General features: G+C 38.3%; 1 protein-coding gene, 1 long non-coding RNA gene and 1 pseudogene across 3 annotated transcripts in view; 2 read left to right on the forward strand and 1 right to left on the reverse strand.

The window, feature by feature from the left end:
- LOC309658639 overlaps positions 1 to 22057 on the reverse strand; it is a 485138-nt gene that overhangs the window by 267311 nt on the left and 195770 nt on the right. The gene's annotated exons all lie outside the window — the stretch shown is intronic.
- TBCA (tubulin folding cofactor A) overlaps positions 1 to 22057 on the forward strand; it is a 97634-nt gene that overhangs the window by 39014 nt on the left and 36563 nt on the right. The gene's annotated exons all lie outside the window — the stretch shown is intronic.
- LOC309658573 (large ribosomal subunit protein uL11 pseudogene) lies at positions 15774 to 16418 on the forward strand (annotated as a pseudogene). The gene has a single exon. The product of its transcript is annotated as a large ribosomal subunit protein uL11 pseudogene (transcript).

The raw sequence follows: 22057 nt of genomic DNA on the forward strand, positions 1-22057 counted from the left end.
GCATTCGTAAGTGCTGTTTAACACATAATGCGTGATATATCGTAGCTTAACATCCCATAATGTCAGATGTTCAGGTCTATACTCATTGTGAAAATTCAGACCTAGTGTCTTCCTTATTTGATGTATAAAATTGTGAAATTAGTGATACTTCGCTTAGAATACAGTGCTACTGCCCTTAGATAAACTAAGTTTGTGACCTAAATTAAATTCATTTTAGTAGCAAGGACAGGATTTTGAATTAAAATAAGTATTATAGCATTGCCCTGAATTACCAATAAATATTAAACAAAGTACTACCTTAAACCCAATGAGTGGTGAGAAAAATGCTGAAAAGGGAAAGACAGTCATATATCACTTTTAAAATTGACTTGCTGAATACTAATGTTTTTTGCTTCTAAAATTTCTTCTCACTACCTCCTGCTCCCACCTTTATCTTCCCTTTGCTTCTTTTGACAACCTAAAAAGGTCATGGAAACATCAATGTTGATATTTTTTGAGCTTTCACTATGTCATACATAGCTAAGCATTTCATGTGTGTGTCACTTCACCCTCATAATCTGTACATGAAGTAATTGCAGTGAGCCCCATTTTACAGATGAAGAAATTGAGTTTAAATAATTTTCCCAAAGATAAACAGCTAGGAAGTGGTAGAGCCAGGATGAGATCACCTGTTGAGTACCACCAGTGCACTGACTTATACCTTTTTTTTACTTTGACAAATTTGTAAAAGTGACGAGACCATGTGAGGTCATTGGATATGAAAGATGAATATCACCTTCTGTTTTATAGGAGCTTATGGTGTCAGAGAAAGACAAAGGCCTTGTGAGTAAGGTCAGAATGCTTCATGAACCCAGACGAGGTTATGACAAACTGCCTCTAGGACAGAGTTTTTCAACCTTTACACTTTTGACATTTTGCCCTGGGTAATTCTTTGTTGGGGACTGGGCGAAGTCTGTCCTTTATATTGTAGGGTGTTTAGCAGTAAGCCTGGCCTCTACCCACTAGATGTCAGTAGCTCACCTTCCCTCTCCACCCCTCCCCCCAACACACACACATGCACGGACACTTGTGGCAACCAAAATGGTCTCCAGACATTGTCAAATGCTCCACTGGTAGGTAGGGAATAAAATTGTCCTTGTTGAGAACCACTGCTCTAGGGTTAGAGGAGGCTTATCACAACTGACACTTGAGTGGGATCTTGTAGAAGTCACATTCTAGATAGAACTGTATGTATAAAAGCATGGAGGTGTGAATCAGTATATTATATTCAGGAGTGAGTAAAAACGTCTGTGATGGCTGGAGCATCTAGGGTATGTGGGTACTGAGGAGATAGTAAGAAAATGGTTGATAAAATAATTTAGGATACAGTTGTGTATGTCATACTAAGAAGTCTAGATTTGTAGTTGAGTGACAGTCTGACTAATCCACACAGTATTTAATTGCCTCTTTGCTTCTCTGGATCTTTCCACTAGAGTGTATGTTCTCTGAGGGCAGAGACTGTGTCACTCTTTTTTCAAAATTATATCCCTAGTGCCTATCATGATATTTGGGACAACTTGTAAAGTAGGAAGGACAAAAATAGAGAATTTATAGATGTGAAAATCAGAAGAGGTTGTGGTGGCCGTGAGAATGGAACTTGAAGACTTCCAAATGCAGGGAGTATAATTAACCAAGGGCCCCTGCTACTGGACTGTGAAATCTGTTACTACATTTTTCCCAAAGCCTTGCTTCCCACGAGCTGCTGACAGCTAGTGGCAGACAGGCCTTTTCCTGGGGGACATGGGATTCCCGAAACAGCCAGCTTTGGCCTGAGGACTCCCCAGTGGCCTTGCCAAACCTTCGTAAAACTGTATGGCAGTTTATTATGCTTCCTCCTAACCTTTCCTCACTCTTTCTTTCATTCAGGCTCAGACTTGCATCATGGTCTGATGACCCTCCCAGCCTTCTCCAGCTCCCTTCCCATTTTCTCTCTCATGGATATTTGCACTGACAGAATCCTCACAAGTTTAATCCCATCTTAGTGTCTGCTTCTCCAAGGACCTGGCTAACAGAAATTAAGTGACTTTCAAAAGGGTACACAGATGTTAAGCGGCAAAATAGAGGCTCTCCAATCTAGGGTTTAGGTTTCTTAGTCCATGCCTCTAACCGTTAACATGCTATCCTTTAGTAAGGCAATAACTTTTGACTCTGGCATTTATTTTTCCTAGCTAGTCTTTTGAGTCTAATGGTGTGATTAAATACCTTAATTCTGTAGTTGATTATCAAATCTTTAAGAACTCTGATAGTTATTCCAGGTCTCAGACCAATTAATTTTCCGGCTGTTATTTGTCATGTTGCTAGAAAATGGCATGGAAGTGGAGGAAAATACAGTAGACGGTTTATGTTTTGTTAAGGAATGTGTTCCAAGATCTTTTCAAATCCCCCAGATTTGCAAACGCCGTAATTTTCTTAGATTCCTTTACTTACTATTATCACTGCCAATAGCAATTGATTTTCTTTTCTGGTTCTTTTTCCTCAAAGAAACAAAATGGGTTTTTGTTGGTTTGTGGTTAGTTCATTTACTAGAGTTATATCACGCACACAGACAAAAGAAAGAACAGAACAGCTACTTTGAGATTGGATTCTGGACAGTTGTCAGACTCATTCACCATATTGGTGACTTGTTCCTGAATACCACACAGCTCATAACCATAACTATTTCAGCAAAATTAAAATTATATTACATGAACATTTTGGGGTATTTACTGAGAGTTAAGTCCTCAAATGTTAAGTCCCCAAATGTCTTCTGTATTTTCTTGGAGACCAATGACATATAGGGAAAAAAAGTCATTGAGGACCTTTTACAGAAATAACTTAGTTTATTTTCTTTTCTTTAGAATATAAAATGTTGACATTACCTGATTTTTGTTTAAAGATCTTAGAAATATGAAACAGCGTTTACTAAGTAGAATAAATATTAAAATTTTTCTACGCTTTAATTTTATGACCAGCAAGGTTGGGAGAAGAAGGAGAGGGATCAGTGAGAGATATGTAGATGGAAGAGACATAAGACAACAGAAAGACGGGGAATAAGGGGTAGAAAGAAGTTGTAAATATTTGCTTTGGGCTCGGGGCCTCAGGTAACATTTCACTTATTCTACCCATGAAGGGACTTAAGCTCCTTGAGAGTGACACAACATGCTTTATTCTCTTTGCAGTCTTCAGAATCCAGGATGGTGCCTTGAACTTAGTAGTTATTCAAAAAGTGTTTGATTCATAGCTGAATGACAGGCTGATGAATCAGTGCTCAGTTCTTCAAATATTTCTAATCCATAATTGTTAGAGAGAGTCCTGATTGGGATAACTAGAGTGGCCTCTCAGGGTAGAAAGTATTCCCTGAACTTTATCAGCAGCAGCCTGAGGAGTAAAGGAAGTTTAACCAAGGGTTAAATCCAGGCTCAAGCTAATTTCCCTAGTCTATGTTTTCAGGATTGGTAAATATATCAATTATTTAATATAAAATCTCCCTTCAGCCCTTTTCTAAATATGCAGTTTCCTCTGACTAGAACATTCCCCAGCATACTGCTTTGAATAATATTTACTTAGTCCTCAATTTTTAGGTCTCTTCTTAATCATTACTTCTTTCCTGAAGTTTTCCCTGGCTAATGACAGAATCACATGCTCTTTGTGTCCCAAGCGCCATCAAACCTAGAGATTTACATGCATCTTTATTCTTACTGTACTCATTACTTCCTCTTAGAATTAAAGATCTTAACCTTTTATAAAAAGGCATCATTCTATCTGTGTACCGAATCCCATCCCTTTGTTAAGTGTTTGTCTTTTCTCTTTAATCTCTTTAGAAGTTTATTCCAAAAAGTATTCAAACATGCTGAAGTCACTAATATCTTAAAGAATCAACAGCAAAAAAACCTTTATCTCATTTCCCTCCCTAGGAGCCAGACTTGTCGAAAGAGTTCATCAGCAGTGAAACAAAGGTCACTCATGATATCTAACAGTCTTTATCTTGACTTACTAGCAGCCCGTTGACAGAATTACTTTCCCCTCCTTGAAAAGCTTTCTATCCTATTTTCTTTCCTTGGCTACAGTGATACTGCAGTACTCTGGTTTCCCTTCTACCTCTTTGCTCCTCCTCAGTCTTATTTTTGTTTTTTTCTTCCTTTGTTATTTATGTAACAGAAATTTATTGAGCCAGTGATATATGACAGATACTGTCTGCATTACAGGGATATAGTGGTAAATAAGACAGATGTAAAATTTCTCATTACAAGAAAAAAAATTTTGTAACTCTGAATGGTGATGGGCATTGTGGGGATCATTTTGCAATACATATAAATGTCGAATCGTTATGTTGTACACCGGAACTAATATAATGATGTTATATGTCAATTATACACCAATTTTAACAAAAGACAGTTGTGTCAATACTTCTTGCATTATTGTAGCTTACCCTCTCTCAGATGTTCTCTGGGGCTCTACCTGGGGCTTTTTTCCCTTTTCACTTTGTAAACACTCCAATGAGCAGCCTCCTTCACTCCTATGACCCCAGTTACATCAGTATGTTCCTGATTCCCTCATATATATCTTCCTTCTGAACTCCAGGTCTGGGTACCTCTGTACATTTCCACTTTAATGTCACATAGGCACCTCCAGTATAACAAGGTCCTAATTTTATATTTTCTCTCTCCCACACTGTTCCTGGTCTCCATATCTCAGGCACTGGCACTACCACACCACCATCTGCCCAGTTACCTTTGGATTCTCCTGCTCCCTTATCTTCCCACATCCATTATTCACCCTGGTTAAAATAATCATCAATTTTATCTATATCTCTTCATTCCCACCACTCTTTTATCTATATCTCTTCATTCCCACCACTCTTGACTAGACCACAACCATTTTTCTCCTGTGTTACGATCACACTCCCCTTATCTGCCTGGCCCTAGCCCTGCCCCTCTCTATTACATTGTCCATATTGCAGTCATAGTGATTTTTTTTTTATAATCATCTTTTTAAAAGGCAAATATGATTGAGTAGGTCACTCACCTGATACGTCTGTTAAATACATTTAGGAAAAATCCAAATTCTTTAGTATGACCTTATAAGGTTATGTTCTGGACCCTTACTTTCTTGTTTATCTTTTGCTGCTCTTCTCCTCCACACCGAATGAATCAGCCTTACTTAATTTTCAAACCAACTTTCCATATTCTCTCTCACTTTAGAATCTTTTGTGCTCTTCTTGGTACCTAAAATGGTGCCACCCTGCTTGCTACTCTTGTCATATACCCTTTCCCTCTTCTTTGCTCTGCTAATTCTTACTCATTCATCAAATCCTAACTTTGACATCATTTTCTTGAAAAAACCTTCCCTAACAGCCCTCCCCCGACTTCCATTTACATTAGATCTGCTTTAACTATACTACAAAGCTGCAGTAATCAAAACAGTTTGGTACTGGCGCAAAAACAGAAATATAAATCAATGGAACAGGATAGAAAGCCCAGAGATAAACTCACGCACCTATGGCCACCTAATCTTTGACAAAGGAGGCAAGAATATACAATGGAGAAAAGACAGTCTCTTCAGTAAGTAGTGCTGGGAAAACTGGACAGCTACATGTAAAAGAATGAAATTAGAATACTCCCTAACACCATACACAAGAGTAAACTCAAAATGGATTAAAGACCTAAAATGTAAGGTCAGAGCCTATAAAGCTCTCAGAGGAAAATAGAAGCAGAACACTCTTTGACATAAATCACAGCAAGATCTTTTTTTTTTTTTTTAAGACCCATTTACTCTCTAGTTCTGCCCACATGGAGACACGCTCCTTGAAAAGGCATTAAATCCTTCCATTCACTTTAACACCTTGTGTTGAAAACACGTGTTCCAAGATTTCAGCTACGAGATCCACATTCTTAAAGCACTAATTCTTAAACCTCATCTAGATTTCTCCCCTTGGATGGGGGGAGATGACCAAATACAGTGAAGAACAGCTCAGGACTGTGGGGTCTGCTCACCCAGAAGACCTTGCAGCTCCCCTGACCACCCAGCTGGAGCCAGGATTAGGTCCCTGCGACAAGGGGCACCTGCTGGGCTGCCGCCACCACAGATGGGATGCCGCTGCCTTCGGGCGCCTTCCTGCCCCACTGCCACCGGCCCCCAACTCCTGTCCTCTTCACTAGGCTGGCTGTCACCTTTAGTTTCCTTGGAGTTTGGGGATTCCAGACCGTCTCTGCTCACACTTCTGTGTCACGCCTGCTGCCTCAGCACTGCTGATCCACACCAAGGGGAAAAGTACACAGAACTGCTTTTCAACACACCAACGTTCCACACAAAAGTTACTTTATAAGCTTGCAGGTTCTTTTTCATCAGAGGACATTCCCAAGGCCATGACTTCCCCCGGCTCCCCACTGCCCTTGCAAGCAGACTGGACGTGTGTGACCGCTGTGCTGTGAGTTGGGCACACCCCCTTGGCTCCACTCGGGCGCACTCTCCTGGAGAACTGAGGGCGGTGCCCTGGGCTCATCAGCAGGATCTGTCCTGAAGCCAGTCTTAGAGTGACAAGAGCCACACCTGCAGGTCTATTCCACTGACCAGCCATACAGGACCGAGCTGGGCCCACGGACCTTGGTCTGGATTGTGTTGGCTGGTCATTCTTGCCTAGGTTCACAGGCCAACAGCCAGTGTCCTTTCTTTCCTGCTCATCACTGCACCAGCGGCCCTCCCCTACCTGCTGCCATCATATGCCTGGCAACCTCATGTTCCGGGGCCAGTCAAGAACTGAGACCTCAGCAGACCTCTAGTTCCCAGCAGGCAAACTCCACATTAAACTACTGCCTAGCTGTGTTCTCGAGGCTTCAGAGCCTGGAAAGTGCAGAGAGCATAGCAAGCTGCGGTGCCCCCAGCCCCGGACCCGCGATGCTCTGCGGAGGTGCCGGAACCTCGCCACACCCCCCACCCCAGCACAAGCAACCTCTGTGCCCACCTGTCCTGCGGACCCGGGTGCACCTCCGGCCACTGTGACCCAGGACGGAGGCGCAGGGCTTGTCTGGAGGCTGGCGCTGGGGCGGTCGGGGACCTGGGCTCCAGCCCCAAGGCCATGCGGACCTGCCAGGCCCACCTCCGTCCCCGCCACTGGAAAAAAGCAGCAAGATCTTTTTTGATCCACCTCCCAGAGTAATGAAAATAATAACAAAAATAAACAAATGGGATCTAATTAAACTTAAAAGCTTTTGCACAGCAAAGGAAACCATAAACAAAACAAAAAGACAACCCTTAGAATGGGAGAAAATATTTGCAAATGAAGCAACCAAGAAGGGATTAATCTCCAAAATATACAAACAGCTCATGAGCTCAATATCAAAAAAACAGATAACCCAATCAAAAAATGGGCAGAAGATCTAAATAGACATTTCTCCAGAGAAGACACACAGATGGCCAAAAAGCACATGAAAAAATGCTCAGCATCACTAATTATTTGAGAAATACAGATCAAAACTACAATGAGGTATCACCTCACACCAGTCAGAATGGCCATTATCAAAAAATCTACAAACAATAAATGCTGGAGAGGTTGTGGAGAAAAGGGAACCCTCCTACACTGTTGGTAAGAATGTAAATTGTACTGCCACTATGGAGAACAGTATGGAGGTTCCTTAAAAAACTGAAAATAGAGGTACCATGTGACCCAGCAATCCCACTCCTCGGCATATACCTAGAGAAAACCATAATTCAAAAAGATACATGCACCCAAATGTTCATTGCAGCACTATTTACAATAGCCAGGACAGGGAAGCAACCTAAAAGTCCATCACCAGAGGAATGGGTAAAGAAGATGTGGTACATATATACAGTGGAATATTACTTGGCCATAAAAAAGAACAAAATAATGCCATTTGCAGCAACATGGATGGACCTAGAGATTATCATATTGAGTGAAGTAAGATAGAGAAAGAAAAATATCATATGATATCACTTATATGTGGAATCTTAAAAAAAAATGGGTACAAATGAACTTATTTACAAAACAGAAGTAGAGTCATGGATGTAGAAAACAAATGTATGGTTACCAGGGGATAAGGGAAAGGAGGGATAAATTGGGAGATTGGGATTGACATATTCACATGACTATATATAAAATAGATAGCTAGTAAGAATGTGCTGTATAGCACAGGGAACTCTACTCACTACTCTGTAATGGCCTATATGGGAAAAGAATCTTAGGAAAAAAAAAAGTGGATATATGTATATGTATAACAGATTCACTTTGCTGTACACCTGAAACTAACACAACATTGTAAATCAACTATACTCCAATAAGTAAGTATTAAAAAAAATTGATAATGAAAGAAAAAAATTGGATCTGCTTTAAAAGATAAAATATTCTCCCCAAAAGATTAATGTATTTTACTGAAGGAGTTGTGGTTATGGAATACATTTTAGATTTTAATGTTAAATTCTTATTTGAATAACTGGGTTTCTAGTTGTAACTTTCTTTAGTATCTTTTTTTATTTTTATTTTTTTAAGGCCCCCAAGGAGCCTTTTACTTGCTACTGTGTTTGAAAAGAAGTAAAATATGAAAGGAGGATTTGATGAGTAGTTAAGAAAAGTATTTCTAAGGGTATCATTTCTGCCTCTTGGTCTTATTAACAATGTAGGTAACCTCAGGAATATATATGTAACTGTTTTCTGTAGGGGAATAGTGCTGGTGGGCTTCTTGACTTTGAGATACTGAAATGCTGGTCTTAGTAGGACATTCCCTGGAAAAGATGGGCAGGGAACGGAAGTGATCCAACTGAAGATAACTGACCTTCTCTATAGAGCAGTGTATTTCAAACTTTTTTGATCCAATCCAGAGCAAGAAATAGACGTTTTTTTTTTTTTTTTTTTGCATCATGGCACAGTACACACACACACACACACATTTATAAAACTGGAACAAAAGTTTAATGAAATATTCCTATTTTTAGCACTTATAATGTACTCTGATATTTCCAGTTCCATTCTGTTCTCTTCCATTAAAACAGTGCTGACCAAAACCCGCTGAATTGATTTCAGGAGTCATGGATTAGAACCCTGACTAATGGGTTACAACCAGCCATTTGGAAACACTCCTATAGAAGTAGCTAGTGACTAAAATCTATTTTCAAACTGGCCAGCTCAACAAACAGAATCACAGGCAAGTGAGAACACTTGGTATGGGAAGGACATGAGTAACAGTTACTGAATACTTGTTATGTGTGCAGCATTAGACCAGGAACTGTACTTACTTTATATTCACTACAGTGTTGTAGAGTAGTTAGTCTTCCTATTTTACTTGGGGAAACAGCCTCAAAGAGGCAAGTAACTTGCTTAAGGTCATATAAATAGCAAAGGTCAGAACTAAGATTTGGAGTTAGTCTGCCTAACTCCATAGCCCATTCATTTGTACCATGTTCCTGTGTCTCCCAGGTAAGTAACATTGCAATAGACATGTTAAACTTAGAAGGGAATTAGTGACATTTAGGTGTCTTCCAAATTTTATAGTGGAAAATAACAATAAAAAGCCCCATTAAATGTGAGTTGAGACAGGCATAAACATTGACAAACAGTTAAATAGTGATAGATTATATTGGCTTTCCAGAGAGCTTAAGTTCTTCATGCCTCTGCTCATCCAAGAGGTAGAGGTAATATCCTTAAGGCTGAGATATATGGGATTTCTTGTTGGTAAGGTAAATGAAATGTTCAGAGGCTTTACTACTGCACCAGAGCAGATAATAAGGCAATTAGAACCGTTAAATTGATGAAACACCAGAGTGGGATGAATTATATCATGAATTGCAAAGAAACAAGAAATTTTATGGCAACTTTTGAGACCTAAGGATGAAAGATATATCAGTAAAGAGAAGAGAAATTGATAGTTAAACTTTAAGTGCTAGATTTATTGACCTGAAAACCCAACTAAGCATTTTAGGGTCAGTTTCAGAATATTATTTATCAGCTTTGTAAATAAATAGAAAAAATTATCAGTCTCTGCTGGTGGTTTGATTTCCACTATTAATAAAATGAATTTAAGATGTGTTTCTTCCTTTCCATTTTTGAGCTGCAACATACCCTAGGGATCATCTAGTCCAGCCCCCTCATTTTACAGATGTTGAACCTAAGACCCAGAGAAATTAAGCAGCTTACCCAAGATCACATTACAAAGTAGTCAAGAATTAGAACTAAAACCCAGATCTCCTGACATTCCATTGGCTTAAATTTTATTTGACCTGAGTAGGAGAATTGGTAAATTACTTCTTATATAAGCTGATTTATGGAATACTCTACTTTCTTTAAAATTCCCATCACATAAATAATCCCACTGCTAACACTTAAATAATGCACTGTTTGCCAAAGAAAGCTGGAAAACAGTCACTGGAGATGGCTAGCCTTTCATGTTTTAATAAGGAAAGGACTGCCTGCTTTTTGTTTTTATTGTCGTTGTTAACAAAGGCTTTTGGTCATACTTTCAGTCTAAGAATCAGATCTGCAAATGTGAGTGTTCACACCTAGCAGATAGACTTTTGATAGTTTCCTTAGTGACATGAGCTTTTTCATATTTATATCAAAAACTTCAGGAGTGGCTGTAGCTATTGGTTTAAACAAACAGGAAAACGGTTCAATTATAAGCTATATCTTTAGAAGACTTTTGGGGATGTTATTCTCATATATTTCCAAAAGTCCTTTCTAGGTTTCAGAAACCTTATATACATATGCCTTTAGTTTAAGTGGGCACAACTAATTTCCACTGTTTCTGTTACAGAATGTTGGATAGATCTCTAATATTCATCGTCTATATGATTTTTAATGCACTGACACAGGATGACTATTAACTGAGATACTATTGTGCAAGCAGCTCAACTGTAAAGCATTATGTAGATGTATATTGTCATCAAGATACAACTATTTTGGTTATAGTTATTTGGATAAGAAATCAGTTTAAAATTCTGCTGGGTGAGTTGAGGAAGGCTTCCTGGAAGAAATGACATTTGAAGTAGATCTTGAGTGAGTGGTCGACATGAGTAGTTGAGGATTGGGAAGGGGAGTCATGTTCTCTTAGCACAAGAAATAAGATAAAAATCTCCATTTAGGAAATGAGTTGGATATACTTGGGACATTTTATGGACATTATGATAGTTGTGTAAAAAGCATGGAGTGTTGGGGCTTCCCTGGTGGCGCAGTGGTTAGGAATCTGCCTGCCAATGCAAGGCACACGGGTTCCAGCCCTGGTCCAGGAAGATCCCTCATGCTGCGGAGCAATTAAGCCCATGTGCCACAACTACTGAGCCTGCACTCTAGAGCCCGCAAGCCACAACTACTGAGCCCACGTGCCACAGCTACTGAAGCCCGCGCGCCCAGAGCCCGTGCTCCACAAGAAAAGCCACCGCAATAAGAAGCCTGCTCACCACAACGAAGAGTAGCCCCCGCTCGCCCTAACTAGAAAAAGCCTGCGAGCAGCAACAAAGACCCAAACGAAGATGCAGCCAAAACAAAAACAAAAACAAACAAACAAAAAAGCATGGAGTGTAAAATGAGAAATACAGCCAGGGGGTCTTTAATATCCTTTTGAGAAATTTGGAATTCTATAGACATTGTGTCTGTTTATTGAATTATCTAAGTAAAGCAAAGGAATTCTAGTGACAGTTTGAAGGCTGCGTTGTCGAGGTAAAGAAAACAGTTGTTTCCTTGTGTTTAAATTTTTTCTTTTCCAGCTAGATTTTTTAACTTAGAACCAACTTGACCTCTGTTGTACTGTGTCTAGTTAAGTGCTACATAGTAGTGGTTGCACAATCAGAGTTTATTTTAAATGGATGAATTTCTGCTTTGGGAATTTCTTTTAAGTGGAGATAATCCTGTTTTATGTTGTTTTGTTTTTTTTTAACATCTTTGTTTTTTTGAATTCTAGTATTTTTTTATACAGCAGGTTCTTATTAGTCATCCATTTTATACACATCAGTATATATATGTCAATCCCAATCTCCCAATTCATCACACCACCACCTGCCGCTGCTTTCCCCCCTTGGTGTCCATACGTTTCTTCTCTACATCTGTGTCTCAATTTCTGCTCTGCAAACCGGTTCACCTGTGCCATTTTTCTAGGTTCCACATATATGCATTAATATGCGATATTTGTTTTTCTCTTTCTGACTTACTTCACTCTGTATGACGCTCCCTAGATTCATCCACGTCTCTACAAATGACCCAATTTCATTCCTTTTATGGCTGAGTAATATTCCATTGTGTATATGTACCACATATTCTTTATCCATTCGTCTGTCGATGGGCATTTAGGTTGCTTCCATGACCTGGCTATTGTAAATAATGCTGCAATGAACATTGGGGTGCATGTGTCTTTTTGAATTATGGTTTTCTCTGGGTATATGCCCAGTAGTGGGATTGCTGAGTCATATGGTAATTCTATTTTTAGTGTTTTAAGGAACCTCCATACTGTTCTGCATAGTGTTGTATCAATTTACATTCCCACCAACAGTGCAAGAGGGTTCCCTTTTCTCCACACCCTCTCCAACATTTGTTGTTTGTAGATTTTCTGATGATGCGCATTCTAACTGGTGTGAGGTGATACCTCATTGTAGTTTTCATTTGCATTTCTCTAATAATTAGTGATGTTGAGCAGCTTTTCATGTGCTTCTTGGCCATCTGTATGTCCTCTTTGCAGAAATGTCTATTTAGGTCTTCTGCCCATTTTTGGATTGGGTTGTTTGTTTTTTTACTATTGAGCTGCATGAGCTGTTTATATATTTTGGAGATTAATCCTTTGTCTGTTGATTCGTTTGCAAATATTTTTTCCCATTCATTAGGTGCCATTTGTGTATTTTTGTTTTTATTTCCATTACAGTAGTAGGGGGATCAAAAAAGATCTTGCTGTGATTTATCTCAGAGTTATCTTCCTATGTTTTCCTCTAAGAGTTTTATGGTGTCCGGTCCTACATTTAGGTCTCGAATCTATTTGAGTTTATTTTTCTGTATGGTGTTAGTGAGTGTTCTACTTTCATTCTTTTACACGTAGCTGTCCAGTTTTCCCAGCACCAGTTATTGAAGAGACTGTCTTTTCTCCGTTGTGTATCCTTGCCTCCTTTGCAATAGATTAGTTGACCATAGGTGCATGGGTTTATCTCTGGGCTTTATGTCCTGTTCCATTGATCTATATTTCTGTTTTTGTGCACCAGTACTATATTGTCTTGATTACTATAGCTTTGTAGTATAGTCTGAAGTCAGGGAGTCTGATTCCTCCAGCTCCGTTTTTTCCCCTCAAGACTGCTTTGGCTATTTGGGGTCTTTTGTATCTCCATACAGATTTTAAGATTTTTTTGTTCTAGTTCTGTAAAAAATGCCATTGGTAATTTGATAGGGATTGTATGGAATCTGTAGATTGCTTTGGGTAGTGTAGTCATTTTCACAGTATTGATTCTTCCAATCCAAGAACATGGTATATCTTTCCATTTGTTTGTATCATCCTTAATTTCTTTCATCAGTGTCTTACAGTTTTCTGCATACAGGTCTTTTGTCTCCCTAGATAGGTTTATTCCTAGGTATTTTATTCTTTTTGTTGCAGTGGTAAATGGGAGTGTTACTGTCGATTTCCTCTTTTATAGCTGTTAGCAGTTGCCTTATGTATTGAGGTGCTCCCATGTTAGGTGCATATATATTTATAATTGTTATAACTTCTTCTTGGATTGATCCCTTGATCATTATGTAGTGTCCTTCCTTGTCTCTTGTAACATTCTTTATTTTAAAGTCTATTTTATCTGATATGAGTATTGCTACTCCAGCTTTGTTTTGATGTCCATCTGCATGGAATATCTTTTTCCATCCCCTCACTTTCAGTCTGAATGTGTCCCTAGGTCTGAAGTGGGTCTCTTGTAGACAGCACATATATGGGTCTTGTTTTTGTATCCATTCAGCAAGCCTGTGTCTTTTGGTTGGAGGATTTAATCCATTCACGTTTAAGGTAATTATTGATATGTATGTTCCTGTTACCATTTTCTTAATTGTTTTGGGTTTGTTTTTGTAGGTCCTTTTCTTCTCTAGTGTTTCCCACTTAGAGAAGTTCCTTTAGCATTTGTTGTAGAGCTGGTTTGGTGGTGCTGAATTCTCTTAGCTTTTGCTTGTCTGTAAAGGTTTTGATTTCTCCATCGAATCTGAATGAGATCCTTGCTGGGTAGAGTAATCTTGGTTGTAGGTTCTTCCCTTTCATCAATTTACGTATATCATGCCACTCCCGTCTGGCTTGTAGAGTTTCTGCTGAGAAATCAGCTGTTAACCTTATGGGAGTGCCCTTGTATGTTATTTGGCATTTTTCCCTTGCTGCTTTCAATAATTTTTCTTTGTCTTTAATTTTTGCCAATTTGATTACTGTGTGTCTCGGCGTGTTTCTCCTTGGGTTTATCCTGTATGGGACTCTCTGCGCTTCCTGGACTTGGGTGGCTATTTCCTTTCCCATGTTAGGGAAGTTTTCGATTATAATCTCTTCAGATATTTTCTTGGGTCCTTTCTCTCTCTCTTCTCTTTCTGGGACCCCTATAATACGAATGTTGTTGTGTTTAATGTTGTCCCAGAGGTCTCTTAGGCTGTCTTCATTTCTTTTCATCCTTTTTTCTTTATTCTGTTCCTCAGCAGTGAATTCCACCATTCCGTCTTCCAGGTCACTTATCCTTTCTTTTGCCTCAGATATTCTGCTACTGATTCCTTCTAGTTTATTTTTCATTTCAGTTATTGTGTTGTTCATCTCTGTTTGTTTGTTCTTTAATTCTTCTAGGTCTTTGTTAAACATTTCTTGCATCTTCTCGATCTTTGCCTCCATTCTTTTTCTGAGGTCCTGGATCATCTTCACTATGATTATTCTGAATTCTTTTTCTGGAAGGTTTCCTATCTCCACTTCATTTAGTTGTTTTTCTGGGGTTTTATCTTGTTCCATCATTTGGTACATAGCCCTGTGCCTTTTCATCTTGTCTCTCTTTCTGTGAATGTGGCGTTTGTTCCACAGGCTGCAGGATTGTAGTTCTTCTTGCTTCTCCTGTCTGCCCTCTGGCCCGTGGTCCCCAGGACTGTCGCAGCTTCAGCTGGTGGGGCCCCTCCAGAGCCGGCAGCTTCAGTTAGGCCACCCTCCCCTCAGGCTCCAGGGAAGTTCAGTCTGTTGTTTTGTTTTTAATGCAAACCTATGAGTAGGACATATAAAACTGGGCTTCTCATGTTTGCCCTTTAGAATGTATGTAAAGTGTGTACGGAATAATGAAGAATGAACAATAAGCATATGGGTATGTGAAGGACAAATTAAGCCAAATAAACTTGAATGCCCTTATTGTGTTAGCTTTTTAATAGAGTAGAATTACAAAATTCATATTCAGTAGGCAGGAAGCTAATATCTAATTTTCACTGGAATAGTTAATAGTATTTTAGGAAAATTAAAATAAGTTCTTGTTAGTTGTCAACATGGGCTAAAAACTAGCAGTTGGATCATACCAAAGGTAATGATGGCATCATATAGAATTGGAGGTGGTGTTTTGCATGGTGCCATAGGTGTTATATTAAATACAATTTTATTTAAATCATATTAATTACCTGGGAGAAGGCATGCAAGAAAATTCACAAAGGATGCAAAATTTGGATTGTAATTAGAACAGAGCTGAAAAGAACTAGAGTGATGAGGCATGCCTAGGTAAACATAATGAAATTTCCTTTGAAAAATTAATTCCCTTGAGAGGAAAATTGAGCAAATTATATGCATTAAAAATGTTTGCTTTTGGCTTTCGGCTCGGAGGAGGCCAAGGTGCAACTTTCTTCAGTCGTCCCAAATCCGGGTTCATCCGACACCAGCCGTCTCCACCATGCCACCTGAGTTCGACCCCAGCGAGATCAAAGTCATGTACCTGAGGTGCACCGGTGGGGAAGTCGGTGCCACGTCTGCCCTGGCCCACAAGATCAGCCCCCTGGGTGTGTCTCCAAAGAAAGTTGGTGATGACATCACCACGGCAACTGGTGATTGGAAGGGTCTGAGGATTACAGTGAAACTGACCATTCAGAACCGACAGGCCCAGATTGAGGTGGTACCTTCTGCCTCTGCCCTGATCATCAAAGCCCTCAAGGAACCGCCAAGAGACAGAAAGAAGCAGAAAAACATTAAGCACAGTGGAAACATCACTTTTGATGAGATTGTCAACATTGCCTGACAGATGCGGCATCGATCTTTAGCTAGAGAACTCTCTGGAACCATTAAAGAGATCCTGGGGACCGCCCAGTTTATGGGCTGCAATGTTGATGGCTGCCACCCTCACGACATCTTAGATGACATCAACAGTGGTGCGGTGGAATGCCCAGCTAGTTAAGAACTGCAAAGAAAAATAATAAAGTGTTATTTGACAACCAGTGGAAAAAAAAAAAGTTTTGTTTCTAATTTGGCATTTGCCAACGAATGAAAGTTGAGTACCTCAGTTAAGAGCCTGTCTTTCCATGTTGTGATCCTTTGTATCTAGGATATCAGTAACCAAAATTTCTTCATAATATGTAAAATCTATATATATGATTTCATAGGATCTAGACGCCCATTTGCTTATAGAGAAAATGTTTAAGATTGAGAGAAATTCTGAAACAGGAGACTTGTAGTCACTCTTTGTGGAGAACTATAACTCTAGAAAATGTTTTTAGTAATGTCCCAAATCACTAATTGTTTTCATTTTTTCTTTAAAAAGATTGTAATAGGTTTCCACATCTATCAATAATGCCCACCCTGAATATTAAATTAATGAGACTCTACCAAGAAATTACCTCTCAAGTCTTCTAAAAGTTTCTCCTCCTAAACAAGAAAAACAAAAATGTTAGCTGTCTTTCACTTTACCATTAAATTAAAATACTATATTTTGTGAAAAGTGCTTTCTTATCCACATAAATCATGAAGCCATAGAGATAAGATTGATAGACCTGACTATATAAACATTATAAAATAAAATTTCTCTAGGAGAACAGAACAAAAAAGGAGGTAAAAGGAAGAAAAATCAAATAAGATGGAAAAACAAACGACATATTGGGCAAAGTATTTACCAACTACATGCCAGATAAAGGATAAGATCTAGAATATAAAAAGAGTTCTTACAAATTAATAAGAGAGATGAACACTCCACCATAAAGATAGATAAAAATATAAACAGAAAATTTACATACAAAGAAAGGAGAATTGGATGACATGAAATAATAATAACACTATGAACTACATATGGTTGTAAGTACTTCATAGATATTAACCCATTTAATTCTCCCAGCTACTAATATTGGCAGATACTGTTGTTATCCTTGCTTTACCATTGAGGAACTGAGGCACCAAGAATTTAGGTAACCTGAACCAGTGGAACCAGCATTCAAATTCAGAAAGTCAGACTGTACCCTTAATGACTGTAACTCACTAATAATCACAAAAATACAAGCACAGCTATGATATTATTGGTCACCTATAACACTGGCATAAATAAAAACACCAATACCAAGTGTTGGTGAGAGAAATGGGCTCTCTTCTCACTGTTGATGCAAATGTCAGTTGGTACAGTCTTTATGGAGGGCAATTTGGCAATACATATCACTAAGTTAAATGTACATACCCTTAGACCTAGAAGCCATGCTACGATTTTCATTTAAATAAGATATGCAGACAAGGGTATAGATGTATGTACAATTATGTTCATCTCAGTGTTTACAATAATACTTTAAACTTGGAAATAATTTAAGTTTTCATCAATAAGATATTGCTTAAAATCTGCTGCATACAATCAGTGAAACACCATACATATAGTTATTAAAAAATACCTGATATAGGGCTGTATGCATTAACATGGAAGGACTTCCACAACCTACTGAGTGAGACTAGACAAGTTCACTGTGAAGGAAGGGATAGTATTTATCCTGTTCATTGCCCACTGCTTGGCACAGTGTAAGCATATGGTAACTATTGGATGGACGGATGGACATACGGATAGGAGAATATGGTATAGTGAAAACATTCTAAGACTTGAAACTGGAAGGTTTCTGTTTTGTTCCCTCCTAGTAACAACAGATCACTGGAATTCAAGCCCTTTAAAGCATTGGTGTTCCACAAATATTTCTTTAAAAAGAAGCAATTCAGCTTGTGTTAACATCTGTATTAATTTCTTAGGGCTGCCAATATAAAATTACTGTGACCTGGGTGGCTTAACACAACTAAAATTTATTCTCTCACGTTTCTGGAGGCTAGAAGTCTGGAATCAAGGTGTCAGCAAATCATGCTCTTCCCTCCATCCTTCCTTGCCTCTTCTAGCTTCTTATGGTTGCCAGCAATCCTCCGTTTTCTTTGGCTTTTGGCAGTATAACTCCGGTCTCTGCTTCTGTCTTTACATGGCCTTCTTCCTGGTGTGTCTCTTATAAGGACACCAGTCATTGGACTTAGGGCCCACGCCAATCCTGTATGACCTCATCTTAATGAATTATGTCTGTAGAAAACCTATTTCCAGGCTTCCCTGTTGGCGCAGTGGTTAAGAATCCGCCTTCCAATGCAGGGGACACAGGTTTGAGCCCTGGTCCAGGAAGATCCCACATGCTGCGGAGCAACTAAGCCCATGCGCCACAACTGCTGAGCCCACGTGCCGCAACTACTGAAGCCCGTGCTCAGTAGTTGCACAGCCTAGAGAAGCCTTCTCTGCAACAAGAGAAGCCACCGCAATGAGAAGCTCACGCACCGCAACGAAGAGTAGCCCCCGCTCGCCACTACTAGAGAAAAGCCCGCATGCAGCAACAAAGACCCAATGCAGCCAAAAATAAAATAAATTAAAAAAAAAAAAAAAAAAAGAACCTATTTCCAAATAAGATCACATTCTGAGGTTCTGGGTAGACATGAATTTTGAGCAACACTATTCAATTCCTTACAACATCTCAGCCGAATACAGCCTTAAGGATGGAGTCTTACTGAATAGTCAAACTTTCAAGTTTTACTTTTTTAAAAACACCAAAAAACTATTTCAGTTTAACCATTCTGACTGGAAACATTTATAAAATAGTTTATATACCACTATTAATACTTAGGATTATATTAAAATATTACCTAAGAAACTGGAAATAAGATTTAATCTCAGAGGATAAAATGAAAGCAATATTTAATAGGTCATAATAAGGATACACAAAGATGTCCAAAAGAGAGAATGGGTTCTAGTCTTATAAGACTAGACTGTTAACTGATTGACTGGATTATCTTTTCCACAAAAAGTGTGTTAAGTGTATTAATAGGAAGGAAGCTTGGTCAACAGTGAAAGCGCAAAATAAAGAAAATCACAGGGTACATATCGGTTTTGTCCACCTAAAGCCTTGTCCAGGAGATGGGGGTGTTCTGAGTATAGTTTTACTGTTTGTAAGACCACCCTGTTTCCTTTAAGTAAAACAGTAGTTTTACTTTACTTTACTTTTTAGCAATGGAACTTTTTTTCCCCTCCAAAAGAAATCTTAAAAAGATTTCAAGCACATAAAACAACAGAAAACAAAGAGAGCTTCTGAGACACCTGCTTAGAATGCTAATGCTCCAAGAAAAGACTGAAAACTGCTTAAGCTATGAAATAATTCTGTTTATCTAATTTTCCTTTTTTTGGTACCATACACACCAGTGAATTTTCTGGTAAGGCTATGGTTTTTCGCATAGGTCTGCCTATCATAAGAGAGTGGGCTTGCCTTTTGAAAAAGACTTTTTTCTAGTGGCAGTAACAATTGTGCTCCTCATTGTATGTCAATAAATTGGCATTCTAGCATTATACATCAGCCTCATTAATCAACGTTGTTCTGCCCTTAAGACATGCTTCTACTCTTGGTGGGCTTACAAAATAAATTTTGAGCCTAAGAACCAGAAATTTGGCTGTGATTAATGGACCAAGGAAGGGAACGCTTTTTAGTAAGGCCCTTCAAGAAGACTACCTCCTGACCGTTCCAGTGGAACACAACCAGACGTAGCTCCATGAGTATTAGTTTTTTCTCATTTAAATTTCTGTTAAAAGTTTTTGTTTTTAAACAGAGCATATCATTTAACTTTTTTTTTTTTTTTTTCCTCTTTACCCTTCCTGGTCCTGCTGCTCCTCGTTTAATCTTTTTTAATACTTAAATTTATCTCTGTCCTTTATTATAAGTAAAGGTAAGACCACTTCAGGGGATTATCAGGTTGCTGAGGCCTTTATATTCTCCTTGAAGTGCTCCTAACTGCCTTGCTTTATATGGGTCTTCTTTCTCATCCCTAGTGAGATTTCTATCATTACTTCTTCTATCAGCATGCCTGTCCATGGCACTAGTTTTCCCCTTTCTCATCTATTACCTTAAAATACAAGAAACCAAATTTTTATGTAAATTTATAAGAAACCAAATTTGTAGAAATAGACTTAAAGAGTAACTGCTCTGAATGAGGACATGAAGATCTCTCCTATAAATCATATATATAAACTTTAGTGTAAATTTTGACCTTAGTTTTGGCTGTTCTGAGGCCCTTTTCTTGCTTTTTTTCTTACTTAATAAGAAAGAAATTGAAATCTCTTTAAATTAGGTAAGGGTGCACACTATCTACATTTCAGAGGGTAGATGTGCTTGCAGTTTCAAAATGCATTATTCTAATAAAAATATACGTAATCTCTTGCTTTGTCCATGTTTTCTTCAGTATTTGTACTAGAAGCATGGTTTTGGTAGAAAAGTAACTTTTACTAAACATTTGTCTCTTTTACTGAGGAGGACTGTTAGGGTATGAACTCTTGAAAGTAGATTGTAAGCCTTAAAGTTCTTGGCTCAGTAATTTTTCTTCCGCATTTTTCTCTAGAATCTTAAAACTTGAAGCTTTACCTGGTTAACTACACTTAACACTACTTTAGCTTTACTCATGTTATTAGCATGAATATAGTATAACTATACTTTACTTTAGCTTTACTCATGTTATTAGCATGAATGTAGCATATTATCTTTTCTACTTATGTTTTTAAAAATTGTCTTCATTTTTGTGTATTTTGTACTTACAAGTTTCACACGGTCAAGTATCTTATCTTTGTTTCTTTTACTTTTTCATTATTACGAAATCACATACTATCATTTAAGCACGTCTGTTTGGGTGAGTTAGACTTGAAGTTTGTGTTTGGGCTATATTGACTATATAACTCCAAAAAGTTTTTTGGAAAGCGTGAATATCTTTTTCATGTTCTTGCCTGTTTATGTTTCCTAATCTGGGGAAAGAGCCAGAGTTTTTGGAGTTATAAAATTTTCCTATGGGGAATTCCCTGGTGGTCCTGTGGTTAGGCCTCTGCGCTTTCACTGCGCAGGGCCTGGGTTTGATCCCTGGTCAGGGAACTAGGATCCCACAAGCCGATGGCTGTGGCCAAAAAAAAGGGTTTTTTTTCCTATAAATGTGAAGTAAAAGTAAGGAATGATTTTATTCCTTAAGATGGATTTAGGCTGATAAATACCACATTTACCTGAGAAAATAATATAACTGCTTTTCTCTGTATACTTTTTTATAATGTTGCTGTGGTGATCATTTCCCGTAACTCTTTAAAAAGAAGACAGTATAGCTGTATTAAAACATGGTACATTTCCAAAAACAAAATAGATGCTTAAAAATATCTTATTGAATTAATAAACTATTTTATATATTTTAAATACTCATGACAAATTATGATTGTGTAATAATATAATGGGGTTGCACAGCTTTACAAACTCAATTAATAGTTTTATTTTTATTAGTTTCACTCTTCTAAAACTGTTAGCACAGTAACCTTTTTTTTTGAATTTTTGAATTTTATTTATTTTTTTATACAGCAGTTTCTTATTAGTTATCCATTTTATACATATTAGTGTATGTATGTCAATCCCAATCTCCCATTTCAGCACACCACCATCCCCACCCCCCCAGCCACTTTCCCACCTTGGTGTCCATACGTTTGTTCTCTACATCTGTGTCTCAATTTCTGCCCTGCAAACCGGTTCATCTGTACCATTTCAGTAACCTCCTTTTTAATAGTGTAATTTTTTAAAAATTACACACTGTATTTG

This window comes from Balaenoptera physalus (assembly GCF_965194825.1).
Source record: "Balaenoptera physalus genome assembly, chromosome: 3".
Taxonomy (NCBI): Eukaryota; Metazoa; Chordata; class Mammalia; order Artiodactyla; family Balaenopteridae; genus Balaenoptera; species Balaenoptera physalus.